Source organism: Castor canadensis, chromosome 6 (genome assembly GCF_047511655.1).
Source record: "Castor canadensis chromosome 6, mCasCan1.hap1v2, whole genome shotgun sequence".
Classification (NCBI taxonomy): Eukaryota; Metazoa; Chordata; class Mammalia; order Rodentia; family Castoridae; genus Castor; species Castor canadensis.
The window spans coordinates 23,162,380-23,171,732 of NC_133391.1; the positions used below are offsets into that span (position 1 = coordinate 23,162,380).

The 9,353-nt window shown below is 39.6% G+C and overlaps 1 long non-coding RNA gene across 1 annotated transcript; it reads right to left on the reverse strand.

The window, feature by feature from the left end:
- Window positions 1-2,798: 2,798 nt before the first annotated feature.
- On the reverse strand, window positions 2,799-8,982 carry LOC141423852 (uncharacterized). The gene is made up of 3 exons (XR_012448622.1): window positions 8,852-8,982; window positions 8,136-8,224; window positions 2,799-3,409 (listed from the first exon to the last, which is right to left on the reverse strand). It is a non-coding gene; the product is annotated as an uncharacterized lncRNA (long non-coding RNA).
- Window positions 8,983-9,353: the final 371 nt, after the last annotated feature.

The following is a 9,353-nucleotide window of genomic DNA, read 5'->3' on the forward strand; positions in this document are numbered from 1 at the left end:
TACTATCTACTAATCACATGACAGAAAATCTTTTCCCAATCACTTTGATAAGCAGAGACAGTTTTCAAATGAAAGAGAACAAAGCTAGGAGTAGGAAAGAAATCAATTAGGTTGGATTTTTACCATGTAATCCTTAGGGGTGACTTTTTTTCTTTAGCTATAGTAAAGTATTTGAGTTTCTGCATCCTGTCAGTATTTGTCTAGAATTCACTGTTTCTAAAGAGAAAGGGATGATTCAAGTGCCTTTTCCTATTTTATGTTCTTTTAACAAGTACACCAAATTATATCACTTGATATGATGGAGCCACTTGCACACCCATGTTTATTGCAGCACTATTCACAATAGCCAAGCTTTGGAAGCAGCCTAAATGCCCCGCAACTGATGAATGGATTAAGAAAATGTGGTACATATACACAATGGAGTTTTATTCAGCCATAAAGAAGAAGTTATGTTGTTTTCAGGTAAATAGACGGAACTGGAGAACTTCATGTTAAGCAAAGTAAGCCAGGCTCAAAAACTCAATCACATGCTTTCTCTCATATGTAGAAGCTAGACCTATAAGTTAAATATATACATTGAAACATATATAATTTTATATAAAGAGAGGGACAAAGAGAAAGACAGAACAAAATTGTATTAGTCCATCTGAGGGGGCTATGGGAGGTGGGAGAAAGAAAGAAAATGTTAGAGAATGGAAAATATTGAAACAACCCATCTGTATATGGATATAACATAACACACTGTACAGGAAGCTGTTGAATATTAGGGGGATCATGGTGATAGAGAACGAGTAAGAAACAGAGGGAAGGGGATTAACTTGATAAAAGCAAGATATATACAGACCTGAAGTACCAAGGCAAAACCCCCTTGGACTATCAATGTATACTTAATTTTTCTTTAAAAAAATGAAGAACAGGAGGGAAAAATAAATCTTTTCTGGGGGGGGTTACCAGAGGGAGTGGGTGGGCACCAAAAAGGGGAATAAGAATGAGTATGGTGGATGTATTTTGTATCTGTATATGAAGAAGAATGAAGCCTGCTGAAATTGTTCTAAGGGGGGAGGGGGTAAATGAGAGAATGATGGAGGGGGTAAATCCAACTAAGATATATTTTAAACACATATATAAAAATCACAATAACTCCCCCTGTACAACTATTATATGCTAATAAGATCATAAATACAAAACACAATAAAAAAGAGACATTCTGTTGTGCTTGTCTGCTTCTGAACAGGTTACAAGAGCCTGCTCTGCAGAGAAAGTAGTAATTATGCCAATCTGTGGAGAATTCTCATGGACAAATCTATTAATAGAAAATTTTCTGGACCGTAATCTAAAACCTGTGGATCCAAATCCAAACCCAATGGTTCACACCAACAAATGACGTTTCAGGCTTTCCACTGTCACTACTCTGATTCTGATACCTACCAGCTGCACAGATTTACTATCCTGATATTTTGCAGAAGATGTTGAACAGAATAGCCATTTGAATGACCGAAAAGCATTCATTTAGAAAAAGAGTTTAAACAGTTGGGCATGAAGAAAAAATAATAAAGATACCATCTTATTTTTTAAATAAATCATATTTATTATTAATTAACACTTCACTTTTCCACCCTTAATTTTATCAGAATTCAGACTTAAATATTAGAAATGCAACAAAGGAAAAAGTCCCATCAGGGTTCAACCAGAAGAGCAGAACCAGTAGGAGATTACATATACAAGCAATTCCATGTCTATTTCTCTATGATCATGGGACAAATCCTCTTGGTCATGAGGCAGGAAGGGAAGACCAGGAGCGCTGGGAGCCAGAGTCAGAGCCAAAACTTGTCCACAAGCAGGAGGCTCTCTAGTGAGGCCAAAAGGCCTTTTGATTAAAGTCAACTGATTAGAGGTTCTAATCACATGCTAAAAATCTAGGTACAAAATGAGCCTAGATTAGTGTCTGCCTGAATGCTTGACAGGGTGTGGATGATAAAATATGGTTGCTGCCTTCTGGTGTCCTCAAGTCTCTAGAGAGAATATTCCTGGTGGCCCACCCTGCACACTCTAGAAAGAGAATTCTTTATTTTTACTTTTTAGTGTGCTGGGGTTTGAACTCATCTCTATGAACTCTGGTTATTTTTGAGGTAGGGTCTCACTTTTTGCCTAGATTGGCTTGGATGGTGACTTTCATTATTTTATGCTTCCCCCTGTAGCTGTGATGACAGGTGTGTACCACCGTGCCCAACATCCAACATTTTCTGTTAAGATCGGGTCTAGTGAACACCCCCTCCTGACCTCCCAACTCCTCTCCTGCCCCAGGCTGGCCTCAAACTGCAATTCTCCCCACCTCAGCCTCCCAAGGAGTAAGGATTATAGGCACGAGCCATCAACACCCAGTTAGAAAGGGGATTCTTGAGAGTCTACTTCAGACCATCCAACTTTACACGTGAAAAACAATTAAAGAAAGCAGAATTTTTTCTAGTAAAAGTTAATAGATTACTTCCTAAATGAACTATTTTTATCATAATCACACAGATGAAAAGATAATGGAGACCTTGCAAGATACCATGCAATTCTAAACTCCATCTCTCTTACTACTACCACTATCACTAGTCAAAACAAAGCATTATCTTGTGGCTATTCATATGGTAGAAACATCACATCAAAACTTTTACACCAAGCCTAATTTTCAGTGAAGAAAAAACTTAAGCCTTAGTTATAGGTTTAAATCCTACTTATAAATCTGTACTAGAAAACTCTCAGGTAGATATGAATTGATTCTCACTGAGTCAGATGGTATCCATGCAGTGTACACTGTTTTGTTTTATCATATCTGCATCCAGCTAACTGGAAAACCAATAATGTTGTTAGTTTACAAAATATAATACAAGACAGAGTGGAGTGACTTAGCGAAAACAAGCAAACATTGGTACTATTATGTGTGAAGAGATTTTAAGATGAAAATAGCACAGGATCAGTAATCTACTTATTCTCATGTCCCCAACATTAAGCATGTGCCCCTCGCATGTCATATGTGCTGTGATTTTACAATGCAAAGCACGGGCTCTAGATGCAGTCCAGCGTGGTTTAAGTCCTGACAGTCCCATGTATACTCATGCAACTTAAGCTACTTATTTAAAGCTCCAGTTTGTTCATCCAAAAACTATAGTGTTGAATATACACTCTTTCCTATCAAATAGCTATATAGTAGAAATAAAGATGAAAAAGCCCACAAAAGGTTTGTGTTAGTCACTTTTCATCACTGTGGTAAAACACCTGAGAAAACAACTTCAGGATAAAGGGATTTATTTTCTCACGGTTTGGGGGTTTCAACCCATGGTCACTTGGCTCCATTGCTTCAGGGTCTATGTGTGTAGAGGCAGGATAACAGGGCAGGAAGCTGTGTGCTGAGCAAAATGGTTCACTTCATGATAGGAAGAAGGCAGAGAGAGAGGGAGAGGGAGGGAGGTGAGAGGAGAAAGACAAAGACAGATGGAAGATGTCAGGGACAAGAGGTACAATTCAAAGGCCTACCCCTAATAACCTCCTTCCTCCCACCAGGTCCCCCCTCCTAATAGCCCATTGAACGCTGACGTCATCAAGAGATACATCCATTGATAAAGCCAGTGCCCATGTGATCCTGAGTTCCAACCCTTCAACACATGAATCAGGGAGCATTTCATATACAAGCCACAACAGATTTGAAATTTATAAAATTCAGAACTTGAGTAGCTATGGATAAATCAGCAAATAATTTTTAACTTCAAAACTAAATTTGGACTTTCAGAAATTCAATGTATTGCTAACTGCATATTTGAAATATTATTTCCTTCATAAATCATACATTTAAAAATACTTCAAGTACACCTTATCTCTTCAATACTTTTCCAAAATATTTACTACTAATATAAAGCATGACATTTGCATTTGAGAAAAGAAATAAGAAAAACAGTAAACTTGATGTCATGAAAATGGTAGTTTTGATTCAAATGTTAACTTACCATTTCATTTTCCCAGGAAGACAATAGCTAAATAACATTCCTCCTCTACAGCCCCTTGCCCTAGTTCCCTTCCCAGCATAGAAACACAAACATGCACACAGAGTTTTATTAATTCTTTTACAATATCAGACCTGAGGTCTTGCTTCATCCCCAGAAAATTAATGTTCATATTTCAAAACAAATTCTGTCTTAAGATGAAAGAAGTATTGTCTAGCAGGATCATGAGGTAATGATGAAGAAAGGTTTACAGAGAATATAGTCTTTTTAGAAAGAAAATGCTAATTATGTGGGTTAATTTGAATGTCAAGAGTTAAATCAAAACTGAGTCCCTAAGGGAGAAAGAGTGTTAATACATATATGCTTTAAAGTTTAATGATATAAGACTTACCTATGACTGAGTTGCTAATAAAAGACTGTATTTCTTACCCAGAATAACTGAAAAAGCTTGCAAAAAAATGCAAATATACAATAAATACCATCAGAAGGCGACAAGGAAGCCAAAATGTAAGTGACCAAGATTTTAGGGAGTTAAAAAAAAAGGCATTAGGACCTGAATTCACTACTACTGTCTTGATTACTGGGGTTGTAGCATTTCAGAGATGTTTGAAAGTTCAATCGAAGTAGACCTGTCGTGTGAAGGACTTGTGCATGGTGGATAAAACTTGAGATCTGAGAAATGAGGGTGAGACACCGGGGTGGTGCACCTGCAGCTATGGGTTCTCTAACTCTGGGGAACTCTCCAGGCTAAGGAAGTAGCTCATTGCTCCCTAGCAACAGTTGGCACTTCTCTGCCTGAAGATGATAGCAAAATTTCTCATCACTGAGGCATCAGTTATGCTCAACAGAATTTGCCCCCATTTATAATGACTATAATAACTAGGGTTAAATCCAAAAATAACCTGGCAGAGGATGAATTTGGCCTGATAATGAAGGAAAACATTACCTACCTAAAATTCTCAGTGAGAATTTAATAGTGAATCCAATTCCTAAAGCTAGATTCTGATAGTGCTTGATCAAGGGAACTAGAATGTAAGACTTGAGGAGCAAGAACTTGGTTAGTTATATACACTTTCTTAGGAATGTGGAACTTATCTGTTTGGGCTGTTCTGATAAAATATGTGAGACCAGGTAATTTATAAACAACAGAAATTTATTTCTCACAATTCAGGAGGTTGAGAAATTCAAGATCAAAGTGTTGGTGGGGTACCTATCTGGTGAGGGCTTATTTCTCTTACATGGTGCTCTCTATGTGTCTTCACATGGCAGAGGGATAGAAGAGGTACAAAGAGGGGGCAATAACCATGTGTCAAGTACTTTCATAAAGGTACCTAATTCCAGTAATGAAGCTAGAACCTCAAAATTTGTTTGACATGAAGTTTGGGGTTGACAAAAATATTTAAGCCATATCAGGACTCAGTGCCTGAGCTACAACCCCTGTGAGTAGGAAACAAAATAATTGCTAGGCTACTTGAATTCTGGGAGAAGTAAATGGTCAATGAAGTAGAAATGTCCAAATTTCTCTGGCACATAGGAAGGAAAAAAGAGGCTAAGAGAAGTGGGCATGCCTCAGTAAGTGCATTATGTAAGGATGGAAGACCATCCGAGGATATGCTCCATGGGGGCGGGGTTAGAGGACCACACATTCCCTAAGACTCTCAGGTGTGTATGCAGGGCACAACACTACTAAGAAGTTCAGAGGTGGCTCTCCTTGGAAGCCAGGAGTGGTCACAGAGCTGGGCTTATTAACACCCATGGGGACCACGTTCAGGCTTTTCCATCCCAATGACAGAGACCAGGTGGTGGGCTTAATAAGCTAGGAGGCTGTAGTTTTCATGTAGTATCCTAGCAAGCTTGACCCACAGGAAACTCTGCAGGCGATCTATAGAGTATGGTGTCCCTTTGAGAAAAAGCAAGGATCTACTCAAAATCCATTATTACAATAGCAAAGGATGGAGGTGTAGGAAGAAAAGAGCAACTTCCTGATTAAAGTATCAAAAGTCTTTGCTCAGTTCTCAGATCTGAGGTGGTTTTCAGATTTAGAACCAGTTGCCTGGAACATAAGGATCCTTCAGAAGGACCCATTACACCACAGTACACACTGACTACCACGATCTCTTTCTTTGGGCTTCCCCCAAGGGACTTAATGACTATTCATCCCAGTGTCTACCCACCCTCCCGTCAAAAATACAGGAAATCACCAGACATTTCAAGAATGATTAGACACTTCCGTTCATCTGCTGTCTTTAATCCTGTGTAGCTCTTTAACCCAGCAGTTGGATCCTCCAGAGGAGAGAATAAGCCACATGAACCCTGCACTCCAAAGTTCTGTCCCTCCAGTATCTATTTCCTCAGCAGGATCTGCTGTCATCAAACTGATCATTATTTTATCTGGCTTTTCTAGTTTTTAATAGTAAATCCTGGGCCAGCACAAGTTACTCCATTCCATCTGGGATGAGGTTTCATCGAGTATTTTTTCCTCTCTTTACTTGTGTACTATATTATGGTAATATGTATATATAGCACAGTACAAGAAGTCTAGAGTTAGTTGGAAATCTAAAAATCCTAGCAGCTAGAAAAAGGAAAGAACAGTTGGCATTTACAGGAATCACAAAACAAAACCCTCAACAGTCTTGTGTACTACCAGCAGGACTCCCATCTGCTCCTCCCTCATCTCTAACACTCATAACCTTATCCCTTTAATTTGCTTTAAGACTATGAGGTTTAATCCTTTTCTGTTTAGGAAACCCTTCACTCTTAGATTATGACCCATTTCTGGGACCCCCATGCTCTGATCTCTCTGAAATCTGACCTTGCCTCTTGTCATTATTCACTTTCCAAATCCATTCGTTAAGCTCTGAGGCCCAAAGAGCCAGTAACCAGGAAAACACCCCAAATCTTCCCATGTGTCAGTGAAATTTCTGTTTACCTTTTTACTCTAGATGAAAAATATCTCAGTCTTAAGAACACAAATTCACATTTCTCTGCCACAGGCCTACTTGGTGCTTAGGTGTGGATGCTGATATGTGTTCTCTCTCCCTGGCTCCTCCCTATACTCACCAGCGCTAGGGTTTCATGTCATCAGAATGTGCCACCTAATTCACTTAGTCCTTAGTCTTCTCCAGTCACGGCTCCATTTCCCTGCTCTCACAAAATATGATTGTATTATTTTTGCTTTAATTGCTGTCCTCTACTCTCTAACCCACTCCATTCAGGATTTTTGGCCCCGTATCTCCACTGAACAGTGGATTTCTTTAAGGTCAGGAATAACCTCCTACTGCTAAAGCTTTTGATGAGTTCTCTCTCCTCATTTCCTGTGATCTTTAAGCAACATTTGCAACTATTGCTTAATCTCCTTTCAAACACGTTTATCACTTGGCTTTAAGATATCAAACGCTCCCGCTTTTTCTTCTCCTTCACTGGGCTCTCTTCCCCTGCATTTTGTTTATCTTCAGTGCTGCAGTGGCTTTAGTCTTTGGACGTCTTATCAATCAACAGGACTCCCCAAGGTGAGCTCATTCGGTCTTAGGCCTTTAAGTACCATCTGTAAACTGATGACTTATCAGGTCTGGATATACTGAGCTCCAGCCTTGACCATTCTGCTCCCAATCTATGACTCCCAACTGAATTTCTAATCACCTAAACCACTTCCTTCTAGAGTCTCCCATCCCAGTAAATGGTAACTCAATCCTTCTAGTTGCTTAGGCCAAGAAATTCTGTCATCCTTGTCTAATCTTTCTTTTCTAACCCATATTTATTCCCTTGACAAATCTCAGCAATTCTGCTTCAAATACATATCCAGCAAATGGTCACTATTCTCGACTCCACTACTAATCCCTCAGTCAGTCACCATCACCTTTCATTGTAATAGTTTCTACCTGTGGCCCTGGACAATTCACAGAATACTAAGAAGTGAGAATAATTCTTACAAAGTCCCAATTAAATCACGTCATTTTTCTGCTCAAAGCCCATAAACCATTTTCCATTACCAGAAAATTGTAAGCCATAGCAATCATATTACTTCCATCCCACCTCCCTGACTTTATCGTGAGCTCTGTATTAGTCAGTTTTGCATTAGTTTAATGAAGTATCTCATGCAGCCTACTTATGAAGAAAAAGAGGATTATTTAACTCACGATTTTGAAAACTTACAGGCATAGCTTCTGCATCAGTTCAGTTCCAGTGAAGACCTCATGGTGAATGGTAGATGGTGGAGTGAATAAAGGAGCAAGTCATTACACCTTAACCAAGAGCAGAAAGAGCAGGAGCAATCAGGCTTGTACCATTTTTAACAACCCTCATTCAGAGAACTCCCTCATGAGATCAAGCCACTGATGACTCAAGGACCTCCCACTGGGCCTTACTCCAAAGGTTCTACCACCTCTCCAGGCACTTCCGGGGGACAAAGCCTCAATCACAATGGATTCTGGAGGACAGACACTCATACTACACCCACACCATACCGTATATCATGTTCCCTCTCCAGCACCAGCCTTCTTCCTCTTCTCCAATAGTCCGGTCTTAAGGACCCCCTTCCCACCCAACTATCTGCATCTCTCTTATCTCCTTCATAATTTTGGTCAGATGTCATCTAATATATGAAACCTCTTAAAACTATATGCATGCAGACACACACACACACACACACACACACACACACACACACATACCATGCCATGCCATGCCATGTTTTATCATCATTTATTTGAAATTATATACATTTAATTTTTTGTTTATTCATTCTTTTTGTACTCGAACGTGGAAAGCTCCCATGGAGTACACATTGAGTGTCTTCCAAAGTCCCATGTGTTCAAGGCTTGGTGCCCAGTTTGGTACTGTTAGTAGGTTGTAGAAACTGTGGGACTTACTTTGAGGTTTTAGGTCATTGGAGGTGCACCTTTGAAGGGCATTGTGTGACTCTGGTCTCTTCCCCTTGTGCCTCCCAGCCATGAGGTGAGCAGCTGTACTTCTTCATGTGCTCTCTGCCATGATGTGTGTGCTGCCTTGTCACCAACCAAAAGCAACAGGACCACATGATCATGGATTGAAACCTCCAAGACAATGAGCCAAAGCAACCCTGTTCTCTTTATAAGGTGATTATCTCAGCATTTGTTACAGTGGCAGAAAGCTGGAACACATCAGCATGGTTCTCTATTTTGTTATTGCTATATCTCCACTATTTAGACTAACACATTGAAGGCACTCAAGAGAATGAGACAGTGAGTGATACTGAAATACATCGCACCTGGGTAGAACACACTGAAAACTGTTGAATAATTCAGGGTAGGGGGAAAGGATGAGGAAGGGTGACGGACAGGGTTAGACTAATTCTAGTACAATATATTGACCAGTAAAATACCAAGGCAAAAC